The sequence below is a fragment of the Linepithema humile genome, chromosome 5 (genome assembly GCF_040581485.1).
Source record: "Linepithema humile isolate Giens D197 chromosome 5, Lhum_UNIL_v1.0, whole genome shotgun sequence".
Classification (NCBI taxonomy): domain Eukaryota; kingdom Metazoa; phylum Arthropoda; class Insecta; order Hymenoptera; family Formicidae; genus Linepithema; species Linepithema humile.
In genome coordinates this window covers 8,639,993-8,653,764 of record NC_090132.1, presented here as the reverse complement: position 1 = coordinate 8,653,764, position 13,772 = coordinate 8,639,993, and the positions used below count along the sequence as shown (strand labels likewise).

Genomic DNA, 13,772 nt, shown 5'->3' with positions numbered 1-13,772 from the left:
GCAAATCCTCTCCCGTTAACATTTTCAACTTTTGAATCTTTGAACTTTAAAAGTTGAAAAATAATGAATAAAATTCGAACAAATAAAATTGCTATTATCACGATGAGCATAACTTAAAAATAAACAAGTTTTCGCCGAAGTACTGTAAATCTAACTGAAATTAATTAAAAGCGAGCCTTTGTGTTATATCTGTTTACGCTAGCAAAAAGTTTTATTCACCAAAGCTTTAACAATTTATACGTGTAAATAAAATTAGTGACAGCGACGTTCTTTTTTCGGATCATACAAATACACGAGTACGCACCACGTACAAATAAAATATTTCTCCATTTGTAAATGAGGCAATTCTGCAAATATTTGTGTGTGTATTTCGCCCGGAGAATGGGAAAGCGCGTACGCCCGGTTAAATGAAACAACGAACGAAGATATGCTGTTTCGTGATGAACGATGCGTATCACTTTATACGAAAACATGAAAGATTTAGCGAGCAATTTCTCGGGGCAGTTACGAGACGAAACAATTTATTAATGGCCGCGTGCTCTGTGTTCCATGGGTGCCTTTATACAACGGTGTTTTTCTCTGTTCCCGGGATTTTCTCGGCGGTTTTAGCATACACATAGGCAGAACGCATTAGCGTGCGCGGCGGTGTTTCGTTGATTCAATTATCGTTCAGCACGGACCGGGATAAAATTCAATTTTCTCAACGGTGTCTCTTCCTGCCGGACTATCCGTAACATATCCCGCGCACTCGCATACCTGGCCATTCCATTCAAAACTATGCGAACGACGATAAATTATCTTGAAATGAGCAACATTAATCGCTGCATAAACCATAATTTTGCGCACTTGCACTATCCAGCTATTGACCCTCCAGGCAGCAAATTCGTACGAATTAATTACCGCAATACCGATGTCGGCATGAATCCATGTTGTGTTAGATTCATTTCAACGCTAATTTATATACGGTGTCTCGCAATTTTTGTTTCACTAATAAATTCTCAATAAAATTTGAAATTAATTTCCTTTAAATAAAAATATGTCTGGAAATAGTGTTATATATAGAATTGTACACAGTTAAAAAAGACTTTTTTGTAAAGTAGAAATGTAAATAGATCATAGAATAATATTCAATTTTAATTTGTTTAAAAATATATATAGCATTGACGAATAAAAATGCGCACTAAATTATAATTTCCTTCGATATTTTTGTTGCAGCAGAATCGATTCCAATCCGATTTCCTCATCATTCTATTTCAGGGTAAATTAACTTTTGGTTTGTCTGTGCAAGTGTGTTCGAATAAATTCTCGATAATTCCGAACGATTCTGCTCTCAAAATAGTAGCTTAAGCATTGGTTGCCCCAAGAGAGATCTTAAGTTACATTAATCGGTTGTAGTTCGTACAAATGGTGTCTATTCGTTTTGCAATTCTCCCGTTACGTGTAACTACGTCGAAGATGACTATAAAATGAAGCATTCTTATACTTCTCGCACTCGGAAACGATCCTTTATGCAATTAAAATAAAAATTATAAAATAAAATATTAATTATTTCAAGTCTAGTTCTTTGTCATAATTTTATATTACTATGTTCATTAGTTAATATGTTAAATAATTTAATTATTAATCATTTTAATAATTAATAGTGATATATCAAATTATTTAATTAATTATTTTTAAATAACAAATGTAATATGCTTACGTGTACTTTATTGAGTTATAAAATGCATCGCATATGTGGAAATAATATTTAAGCACGCGGTGATAATTTGGCTGCGACAAAACGAAGCTACGTCTGTGCAGTAATTTTTTTGCGGATTAAACGAAACTAGAGACAAAAGGCTTTTAGCCTTTCAACTGAATGTCAGCCATCTGGAAAATTATGGCGCAAAATTATTTATAGCGCCTTTTATAATTCATTCTTTGTACACTTTTAAGTCGAATAATAATATAGTTTTTAATATTTTGTTTCAAAACTGCAAAAAAATTTTTGTAACATAAATTTATTTCGTTTTAATTAAAAATATATTAATAATAGTAACGTAAAAAAAGAAAAAGATTTGCGCTAGCCTGCCAATGATCCAACGTCTAATAAATTTAGTCAAATAATGAAAAATTTTCAGAAAACATTACTTTTACTTTTCTAAAATATTTAAATATTACGACTATTATTTTCTAAACAAAACGTTGTTTTTTATGATTACAGTATGGCATTATAATGGTGAGAAATGTGTCGCACTTCGCATCGTGTTTATACTGGTGAATTCGAGAACTCGTACTTCATACGATTTATGAGAGCATAAAAAACACATACTTCTGCAGTGGAGGAAAGTCATAATGTTATGCATTATGCAAATTTGTTTAATAAACCATAGTCGTAACTTTCTAAAAAAAAGATACGAATTTAGAATAGTGCTTAATTTAATGACAGAATTTATTCATGTTAGCGTTGCTGTATCGTTTTTGGAATAATATTCTAGCCGTAATATCGATTAATTGCAATTCAAGCTCGGGAATGCTCAGTTGAGGTACCGTACCTAATTAATGTATAATTTATTTGACCAAATTATGTAATATTGATGATTACGTCGCCTTTTATCAAATTTCAATTACACAAGTCGATGATGCAATGCAGATTAATTAACGGAAACTTATTACTGAGCATCAATATCTTTTAAATGTATGTATAATTAGTCGATATTATATATATATATATATATGTGTATGTATGTATGTATATCGAGTGGAATATTCATTTGTAGAACACAAAAATTTGAGTAAAAGTAATTATTCGAGTAAAATTCTGTAAAAATTTGAATATACAGAACGAAGCATTGATTACGATATCAATATAAAAATCGAAAAAATACATCCAGTGAATTGAGTGTGCCAAGTTATTACTAAATCAATTAAAACTGAAATTAAAAGTGAGGAAGAAACGTTGCAAAATATATTGGAATTGCAAGAATAACTGTTTTAAATGATATAACGTTTTTGTTAGTCGATAAATGTATATAAATATTTATATTGTACTATTAGAAGAAAGACTATACGTTTCATCAAAAGAATTATATTTTTCGTCATAATGAATACATATTTAAGATTAATCTACGTCCGTCATGCGCAATGAACATTTCGCAAATAGTGATAAAAAATTAATGATCAAAGTTATTATCTAGTAAACATGAGTTCTGCGAATTATACGGTTGCGTGAGCCAAGGTAAATAGTACTTTGTGTACTGTGAATGTAGAGATCGTAACTATTACAGTATCGTTAGAACTTTAAAGATGATGAAGAAGAACAGACGTAAACAGTAATAGTGATATAATAATAGTGATAAAACTTATTGTTTCTTTATTATCTTTTCATTAAAATAGCTATAAATTTATGTAGGCGGCTATATTATAATAATGTTTTTCAATTTACAAAATAATCTGTTTGGGAATAAAAGATTCTACAAATTGTTAAAATGAATCAATCCAATCATTTATGAAAAATGGAAAAATTAAGTCAAATATTCTTTCCAAGTATAAATAATGATATTTTTCAAGATTAATTCAACTTATATATAATGGAATAAAATAAAATATTATATTTGTTTGAAAAGCTCTTACATCAAAACTGCCTAAGAGATAAAAAATGTGATAAATGTTTTTATTACACAGAGTGTCAAGTAAGTTTTACGCATCGATATCCCGCAGTAGAATTCAAAACAAACAGAATCATAAAATTTTTATTCCTATATTAATCATACAAAAGTGAAAAACAATTGAAAAGTATAGAAAATGAATAAAAAATATTCAGCAATAAAATATGTAGACCTGTAATTAAGATACACGGAACGTTAATTTCGTCAACCTTAAAAGCTCTTTCGCGAAGTTAAGAATCCGTGACGACCGTACTGTGAAGAAAATGATAATAGTTTTAAACCTTTCCTAACACATGCTGCGTCGAGAAAATCTTTCTGTAGTTCGAGTGTTAAAACGCGACGGGCAGAATGAACTCAAGTAGAATGAGATAACCGGTGTTATCGCCCGAAAAAGCCGACCATAATAGTTGGAACGCGGAGGAACTCATATATTAAGTCAGAAACTTCTGACGTGGTAGACTACTTTCAGCCGCTATAGCCAATATATCGTTCGTGTAAATGAATAGCCGTGCCATTACATCTCGTAATTGAAGACACCACGAAATCGTAAGTATACTTTGCATACGGCGATCCTCGCCAGCGAACTCTTCCACAATGGATTTCTGTTTTACGCGGAAGAGCAAAAAAGGTGACACAGTACGTATTCACCGACAAAATATAAAGTTTACTCTAGAATCACACGCTTTCAGATTGTGTTGAAATGTCGGTTTGCGGGATTCTTCCTCGACCGAAAAAGGGATATTCTATTCGCAAAACGCCGAACGTAAAAATCGTAAAAATTCATGTTTCAAATCCATTAGCCTTTCTGTTTCATTGTAACTGTATCGATCCGTGGTACAAAGCGCAGTTAATCTACGTCCTATTCTGCTTGTCGACGAAGTTTGCCATTTATCGTAGCCCGGGTTAAATTCAAATGACTTTCTGGGTCACCTTGGGCGCGGAAGGACGTTTCGCGGCGACGTGATTGTCGACGGCATTTTCTTTTTTTTTTTCCCCTTCAGTTTTGCACCTCTTTCCCCTTTCCCTCCCCCTCCACCTCACGCCATTTTATCATTGTGCATTAATACATTTGAGGCGCGTATCGAGTCCAGCTGATCTCATTGCCCGCTTGTTCTTATATTCCTCGTCCTTGTCCTTTAAGATCCTTATTCCTTTCATTGCGCAATGGATTTAACAGGAGAACCTCAAAGTGAGCTTTAAGACGGCTTATTACGGCGGCTGACATGAAAAGAATTGAGTGGCTAAGCAGGTGAGAAAAGGGAGCGGAGCAAGACGAAAAAGATATACTCTGTTCCTGTCTGCTAATCTTTCATATTTGCGAGGTTTCACCGTTTCGAAAAGATGCGATAAATATGGATCATTTTGGATTTCTCTATATAAACATTGTATATTTTATCTAATCGATTGTTCAAAATTTTCTCTCTTTGTATAGCTACTAGGCGAGAGTTATCGCTTCACAGAACACATATATTTCTAACAAACACATACGTCAAAAACTAATGCTATTATATGATCGTCAATTCATTTTCATTCTGTCACGATTTTGCATGTGATTTGTATAAGCGAAATTAGTGTTTTTCCTATAATGATAACAATTTTTTTTATTTTCGTCGCTACTTTAAAATTTTAATAAAGTTTTATTGCCGCGTACATAACGGCGTTATGAGTGATAAAATGAGCATTAAAATGGAGCGAATATTGATTAAAACCCTTTGAAACGATTCATTTTAAAATAAAATTAAAATGCGCAGTGGCGAAGGAAAGAGAGAGCGAGAGAAAGAAAAGGGGGGAAGGGAGAAAGGGAAATATTCATACAATTGCCAATTTATTTCCGTTAGTGTGTCCTCTAATTAACATCACCTATTACACACTTTCAAGTGTGGGAAAACCATGGCATAGCTCTGCTATCTCATCGTTCATCACTTATTCGATTATTTCTATATTTAAATTATTATTTGCAATTAATATCCCAAATTTCTATTTACGTTTAATCAATTACAAATTGGCTAAATATTTGGGAATTAATCGCATTTCATATATTATAGCAGTTATAATCAATATATGCTAATATATGTTAAATATGTCTAGTGGTATAGAATACCTATGTGTTATCGCTTTCTTCATCTAATCTTTAATGCAACATTCAATTTCCGTAAACAACTTCGTGTAAAAGACACATCCAGTCATCATATATTATTTAATATCTAATCAATATTTTCCAGGTCAGAGACGCGAAGTCATTAGAATTAACGTGCATATTTCATTTGCGGTACGAAAATACGTGTTTTATTTAAAAATATCGTAGTACGTCCTAGAAACTAGTCGAATTAACGTCATCGTGTATTGTGTTATTTTTTACTCTAAGCTTGTCACTTTAAATATCCTTAAAAAATTTATATAAAAATGGAAAAATTTGTCTGCCCTTTCATCTGCACAATGCCGTAGAAAATCGCATTTGTGCCGATATTGAATTTTGCTATCGTGACGCTTATCCATCAAGCTGCATCCATTTCGGCCATCAGATCCAAAAAAAGATGTGATGAAGAGATATCTTTAGCAGATTTTGCTCTGGTACTCCACTGACTTTTTGTCTCACGACCGAGGAGAAAGATAAGACAAAGGAAGAAATCAATGAAAGAGAGAAATGAAGAAGGGGAGAAGAATAAAGAGAGATGATGCAAATAAGAATGAAAGAGGGAGGAGAAGCGGCATGAAAGCATTGTAGTGGTCAGACGAAGATCTTTGCAAAGCAAAAGAGAGTAGAAGAGCCAGGGGTGTCACGGTATTTTTAACGTGGCTTATCTGCCCGGGAACGAGCAACTAAACAACATACTGGGGCTGATTTAAAAGCCTCAGTGATTCTCAATTCGCGCATCATGCTGAACAAACTAACAAGCTCCAGCGCGCTATCAGTTTAATTATCTTTTTATACTTTTTATATTTATCTCATCATAAATTTGTTATATTGTGTTGTATTATGCTATTCCGAAATATTTCGGGGAATATTTTTTTACATCGTTAATTAATCGCCGAACGAATTAAAAACCGGCTATGCTCGTTTAAAATTCTAGCGATGCGTCAGTTGCTAAAAATAATATTTACATACGATAGCTAATAGCGGGTCCTGATATGCTTTTGGGCTATAACATTTTAATTCGACAGCTGATGCGCACGGCTGAGCTTCTGTTTTAGTTTCGACTATGAACTATATACGATCGGATCTCGAAATCGTCGGGTTGACTCACCGCCGGATGATTTCCGAAAAATACACGGTTGAACGCCTACACTATCCGCTACATTATAGTAACCTTCACACTAGATAAATCCGATCGTGTTGTAGTAACCTTTTCGATCCGCGCCAAGTGAATTACATACGTTATGCATGCGTAAATTCTCGCGCTAGTATTAAATAAAATCTGATTGTAAGTAAAATTGATTTAAGAGTCTTAGCAAGTTTCAATTGGAGTATCGAATTAATGCGTTGTATTTCAACGTAATTGATTTTGACGTGTTCCATATGTATTTCAAACTAACTCGGTGTTTATTCATTATGTCTGAATTAAGAAAATATGAAATATCAAGAACACATTCGCTGTTTTATGCAATGCAGCATCTAAAACCGAATAAATATTTGTGTTTATAACTTTTATAAATATAAAAATACTTTTCTAGATAATTTCAACATGCGATTTTTTGGCAGCTTAGAAATAAGAATCTGATCTACATTTAATTTTATGTAAGCAAATATACATTTGTTCAAATAAACGGCTTGATTTCAATTTACAACTTTAACTGTCTCCCGTAAGTTAATATGATTAATGGATTGCTGCATCTCCCGCAACGTGCATTAAATTTGATCAATGTTTTCAATATTGCAATGCCAATAACACGGAATGCGGATGATGGAGTAAGCTCCCATCGTAGACCTTAATTGTGATTGTTACAACGCGTGATCGACAAACAATGGAAATCTCGTTTCCTGAATTCCTACCCAACCTGACCTGCAGCGACAACATTTGGTACGATTCCGACAATTTGCGTCACAATTTAATGATCTTTCCTAGTTATTTTTTTCGGGGAAGAAAGGAGTGTAAAAAGTTTTAGATCGCGCTAACTTTTCACTTTCAAGTTATGAATACCATTATGTCGATTAATGGAAAGCTTCATAAAGTTTCGTTACTCCGAGAAACTAAACTAAATTAAAACTAAAACTAAAAGAATCGAGACTTCAAGTAAATTGAAAAGTATTGAAACGCTATTGTCGTTTAAGCGATAGCGTTAAACAGCACTTAATAAAAATATTAAATAAATAATATCGGTAGAATAAAAAAAGAGAGAAAAAGAGAGAGAAAATATAATTTTATAATTACAAAATAAATTTGTGAATAACTGATAATATATATAGCATAAAATTACAATAATAACGATGTTGAATTAAGGAAGATAGTTTTCATTTTAATATTTGCTTTTCTATTTTGCTCCATTTTTGCCAACAATATATTCCCTAGAGAGCTAATATTTCCAACATTAAAAATGCCTTCAAAAATTATTCTTACATCATAACGCTAAAGTTACCAGAATCTTCTCACAAATTTGGGTTATATTTTTCAACCTTTTTATTCCTTTTTTTTTTGGTGTAGAAGGATTTTACGCGTACAAGAGGCTGAGGCTTCTCCATGAGAAATATTAATCGAAAGTTATAACGCGATAATTAAGCCGCAAAGTTTGGCAATTTTAAATAACTCCGCGGTAGGCTAAAGGAATTTCCAATGAAGAAGTACGATGATAATTAAAAACCTTTTATCGGGATAACCAGGAATCCAATGGATATTCAAAATAAAATTGGTTATGCCTATGTAATTATTTTGTAATTTTTTGACAGATTAATTTAATAAGCAAAATTTCTTAAAATATGGCTCGGCTTGTTTAAGATTTTTTTTAAATTTATACAAATTATTACTAACTATGTCTAAAGATACGAGTTCAAAATATCAAAATGAGATACAACATTTTTCAACTAAATAACAATATTTAATAAATAATATCAATTATCGAGAATTGTGAAAATTGTTCGCAATACCGATATTAGACTCGAGTGATGTGTTTTGTAGATCGTGTAACGCATCGTTGCACTCAACAACTAAAACTTCAATCCTTTTTTTCATTTCATTGTTCAATTCCTCTTTTTGAAGTCCTGCTTTCAAGCAGCTTTTGGTATATCCGCTTAGCAATTTCATGTGCAGAAGGAAAAGACGAGCTTTCTAGTCTCCATTATCGACGAATTTCACGCCTCGTCGATCGTCTCTATGATTTCTCCGCCGCGGGCCCGTCGGCGAAGACGAATTTTTCGGTTTCCTTTTAACAATCCGATGCACCTAAAGCCTTTTAGTTTATTTCCTTTATCAGATTTCCTAACTCACTTCTTCCCACTGATAAAACTGAGCCGTGTTGGTTCTTGTTGACGACAAGATCTTGATCGCAATTTCTCTTTTTCTTTCTCTTTCTCTCACTCTTGCTGAGTATTTTTAAGAATTAAATCAAAACTTCTCAGCACACACGGTGTGCTATTTTCAAACGTTTCTTGCTTTATGTGATAACTTTTGAAGAAAAAATATAATAGTGATGCATAAAAGAGAGTACTTATTATGGAATCGTAAAATCCATTAATCGTGCACATCTGTAAATAGAGCGAAAGACATTCAAGTGGACTTCTCTGGTTGCGAGACAAATCATAGAAAAATCAAGTGGAGATTCAAACTCGCATTTACGTAAATGCGAGGACGCGGACGCATATGGCTGATACTAAAAAACTTCCACTTGCACGAGCATCTCGTTTTTAAAATTGAAATCACGCAGCATGGTTTCAAGGATACTTGAGATTCAAGGATCCGTAAATGATCGTACGTAAATACGGTATGATAAATTTATTTAAAAAAATTATGGATTATAAAAGAATTACGCAAAATCGAGCTTCTATAATTCTGATCCTATAATTGAGAGATACTACTTTGAAACGTTTAAACAGTCGATTCTTAAAAGACCAAAATGAGATTTCAAAAGTTTCTGCCTAATTGAGATGTCGAATTCCAAACTAGTCAGGCAAACAGCTAGAGCGAATTTCTCACTTTCAATATTCCGCGGAATTTTCCGAGTCCGATCTACGGTAGAACATTTCACGTTACTGCTGACTTCGCTGTTAATTTTCCAGACAGCTGACTGCCTCGACTGATATGATCGATGAGCACGACGAAAGAAAACTCATAAATGCACTATGGAGAAATTATCGAGAAACGATTTTAATACTCGATCTAATAATATTATTCTAACACAAATTTCATCAAATAATATTAAACCGATTAGATCTGGTGTAATTTGTATATTTCATTCGGATCATTTCTCTCCTTTATTATACAACCAGTAATCTTTAATTTTAATAATATTATGCCATCGTATTGAATTCGTATTTGAATCGCATTTGAATTCAAATTGAAAACAAATGTACCAATTGTTCACATAAAATATATCGGTCCCTTTTTGTTTTTATTTTTCAGCGTTAATTATTTTTATAAAATATCACGTAGTTCTCAATTTTTATTTCCATTGTTCAAATTTAAGTTTGGACTCGTGTAAACATGAAGCAGAAAGATTTAGACTAAATATTTTTTCTTCTGATTGTGAGGAAATAAAATGATCAATTGCATCTTTGTGCAAGTGGGATAAGTGTTCCTATATCTAACTCCATAGATTTCATAAGTAGATTACATACTCTATTTGCGATATCCTACGATCAATAGACAGAGTAAACATGACCTCGGCGAGAAAACTCAGGTTATAATCTAACTGCCGAAGACAATAGGAGTTTTGCAGTGCTCTACTTTTTTTTTCTCTCTTGGTATAAGTTTATCGGATTCGCCCGGGCGCGCGAGTAGAATGTATAATAATTTTTTGATGTCCGTCCTAACCACTAGTCTGATGTAAAAGCATTGCACCTATAATTGGTTTTACGTTCAGTGATTTTATTTATAGATAAAATGCTATACGTCCAATATTTACATACGTTGCGGTTTACATCGCTGGGAGCTTAAAAATGTGTAAGAGGATTAAAGCGCTGATAGCAATATTGTGCCTTAGTCACGCTCTTATTAATGCTTCCTTAATGGACACAATTTTCGTGGTACAAATCCAATTTATAGTTGCATACAGATTAGAAATACTATTAATTTTCATGTCATGCAAATTTCACAACGGCTCTTTAAAGCCTTTGTCCTAACCGTATTCGTTCCGGATTAAAATCTCCATCATTTAAATATATTACTGACAATGAGTTCCAAAATGTAAGTACTATTTATCATTATGCATTTTATTTTAATATTATATAAACTAATTCGTCTACATGGAAATCATAAAATTTCTCTCTAGAAAGATTGAATTGAAACAATATTTAAATATAATAGTAAATGGAGATGAAGTTAAAAAAAGAACAGTGGAGTAAGAAGTTTGCAAAAGTAAAAAGTATGCAGAATATTTATACCTCTGCGCTTATTATTCGTTGCTACATCGGAAATAAACAGATACTCGATTTCGATATCCCGCTCATGCATACAAATACATGCACATGTATGTATATCAAAAATGAAAAAATGAAAAATGCTTTAATGTATAAAAGTTGTACTAAATTCACACAGTTTTGAGGAATCGTGTCCAGATATTCATGAATTACACATATTAATAAAAAATTTTTAACTATTTTTTTTATTAATTATTATATAAGTTATATATTTTTGGATCGCGTTTAATTTTTCTGTCAAACGCTTTAGAAATATGTCAAATTGATTATACGCACTTCTAAATAGAAACTATGCATACGCTTCGAATCGTCTAAAATTGAAGCAGCTTCGCGAGCTAAGGTATTTTTGATTTTTGATGTACATGCAAATATTAAATTTTAACGCTACAGTATCCATGCGTGGCGCGTAATAGAAATCGTTTTTCAGTAATTTGTATGCGAAATTCGTCCGCGAACGCGTTTGCCATGCAGGCTGCCGATTTGCATAGAACGGATATTCGCGAGCGCTCGTGCCGGGGGCGCCGAATTTGCAAATCTCTCCACGCGCCGAACTTCAGATCCGCAAGGAGCTTTTTGCTCTGTCAATTCCACAGGTTACCTCTTGCGGGTACGCGGTGTTTCAGTCAGTGTCGTTTGACGATCGATACTCGGGAGGAGACAAATGGAACACGGATGAACACGCAAGTCCGCGTAGAGAAGCTACTGTTCTCTGCTCGCAAGAATGCGAAGAAATCAGTATTCTTCGTGGAGACATTTACGACGGAATTTCGGTATCGTGTGCGGTAGACAGGTTTATTTCTCCGAATTCTTCAAATCGTCAAAATGTCGACATGTATGCGTAAAATTCGTACGATGACTGATCGGATTGTCTCGAAGATACGCGAAGAATGCGAAAAGCATACTGTACACTTACTTATATGTAGCATGCATGCCTTCCGAATATCAAATGAATTCTCCGATCAATATTGTCAGCTGTTACGAACAGATATGTAATCAATAATTCCATTTTTGAAAGAAAAGGCGGATTTATAATCGTTTCGTAATTGCACATCCTATTATCAATTATTACAGCACGCAGGAGCAACAAGAAATATCAAAGTTCAAGGGGAAATTATGACGGAACAAGGATAAAGCACCATTAAGGGATCATAATGCCTTCCTCCGAGAAAAACTGTAGGCAGGTGAATAAGAGCGAAAGGGAACAAATGGCGGAGAAAAGAATCGCAGGTGCGCCTGTCAAGTCAATGCATGGCAACCACTAGAAGAACAATGAGTCCTAAATACCATCGACTTCGCCGTCGACGGTATCTCTAGCCGTTCGAGCTCCTTTTCTCCGATATTTCCCGCTGACAATTCTGCAATCTATCCTCCTCGATAGTTGGCAAGATTGAAACAGATCACTCTTTCATTTCAATCTACAGATAGCGACGGAGAAAGCTGCTACGCGTAGCAAAATCTCTATGATAGCAAGAATACTTTTTAACAATTTTTTATTCAAAGCTGACCCTTTGTCCTTTCTTATTGCAATCGATTAAATTCGATCTAACTTTATGGATATTGCGTCAGAAAACTGATCGATTAAAAAAAAACAAAAAAAAAAAAAAAAAAAAAACGGTAACCTTTATTGTCGAGACATCTGTTTTAAATCTTAATAGAAAAGATAAATAATGTCAACGTTTGTTCAGACCAGTATTTCGCTTTTACATTCGGATCTCACTATATATCGTCTTTCTTTGCTCGTCAAAGTGTACTTTCCCGATTATATTTTCTGAGTAAGTACGGATTTCTTACTATTTTGTTAAGATTTATGGATATCTGCTTTGTAGTATTTCTGTGGTACATATTAATTAATGCGATCACGTTCGTTTTAAATTGAACAGCGAAATCATTTGGACAAATGTACTTCATTTGCGTTTTGATACGCGTAAGCATTGACGATTATCGATAAGATAGCCGCTATTATATGATTAAACATGGTGTACAATGACGAAGCACCCTCTTTTGTTTCATTAGCTATGTTAGCCGCAGAGTGGAATCGGGAACAGAACGATGGAAGATAGTGAATCGGCCAATATTGCCCTAGTAACATACTTGCTCTGTCACTGCTGTCCAACAGTTTTATCTCGCTATCTCTCTCCTTCCCTCTCTGTCTCTTTCTAATTAAGAACTTTTTTTTAGCGAGCAGTACATCTTGATAAGATAAATTGTACTTGAAGTTTCTACACATACGACGAGAAACTTGATATAAGTTTTGTTGCAGAAAAAAGGATATTAAATATTAAATATATTGCTTCTATATCAGGATCTCAGCACAGACGTCGCGATGAATATTTCCAAATTCCATCAAAATCGCCACAATCCAGTTTAGATTCCATTTCCATAATCATTTGTAATTAATTTAGCGATACAATAAAGGATATTTTTAACCTGTAGAAATCGATTATAAGAACTTATTGTTGAAGCTAACAGATGGTACGAAGAATTTTGCGCATGACATTCGCGTATGAATTTACGTAGTAATTTACGTTCGTATTGATTTACGGAAATTACAGACATTT

The 13,772-nt window shown here is 33.4% G+C and overlaps 1 protein-coding gene across 7 annotated transcripts in view; it reads right to left on the bottom strand.

The window, feature by feature from the left end:
- LOC105674065 (uncharacterized) overlaps positions 1 to 13,772 on the bottom strand; it is a 77,808-nt gene that overhangs the window by 50,643 nt on the left and 13,393 nt on the right. The gene's annotated exons all lie outside the window — the stretch shown is intronic.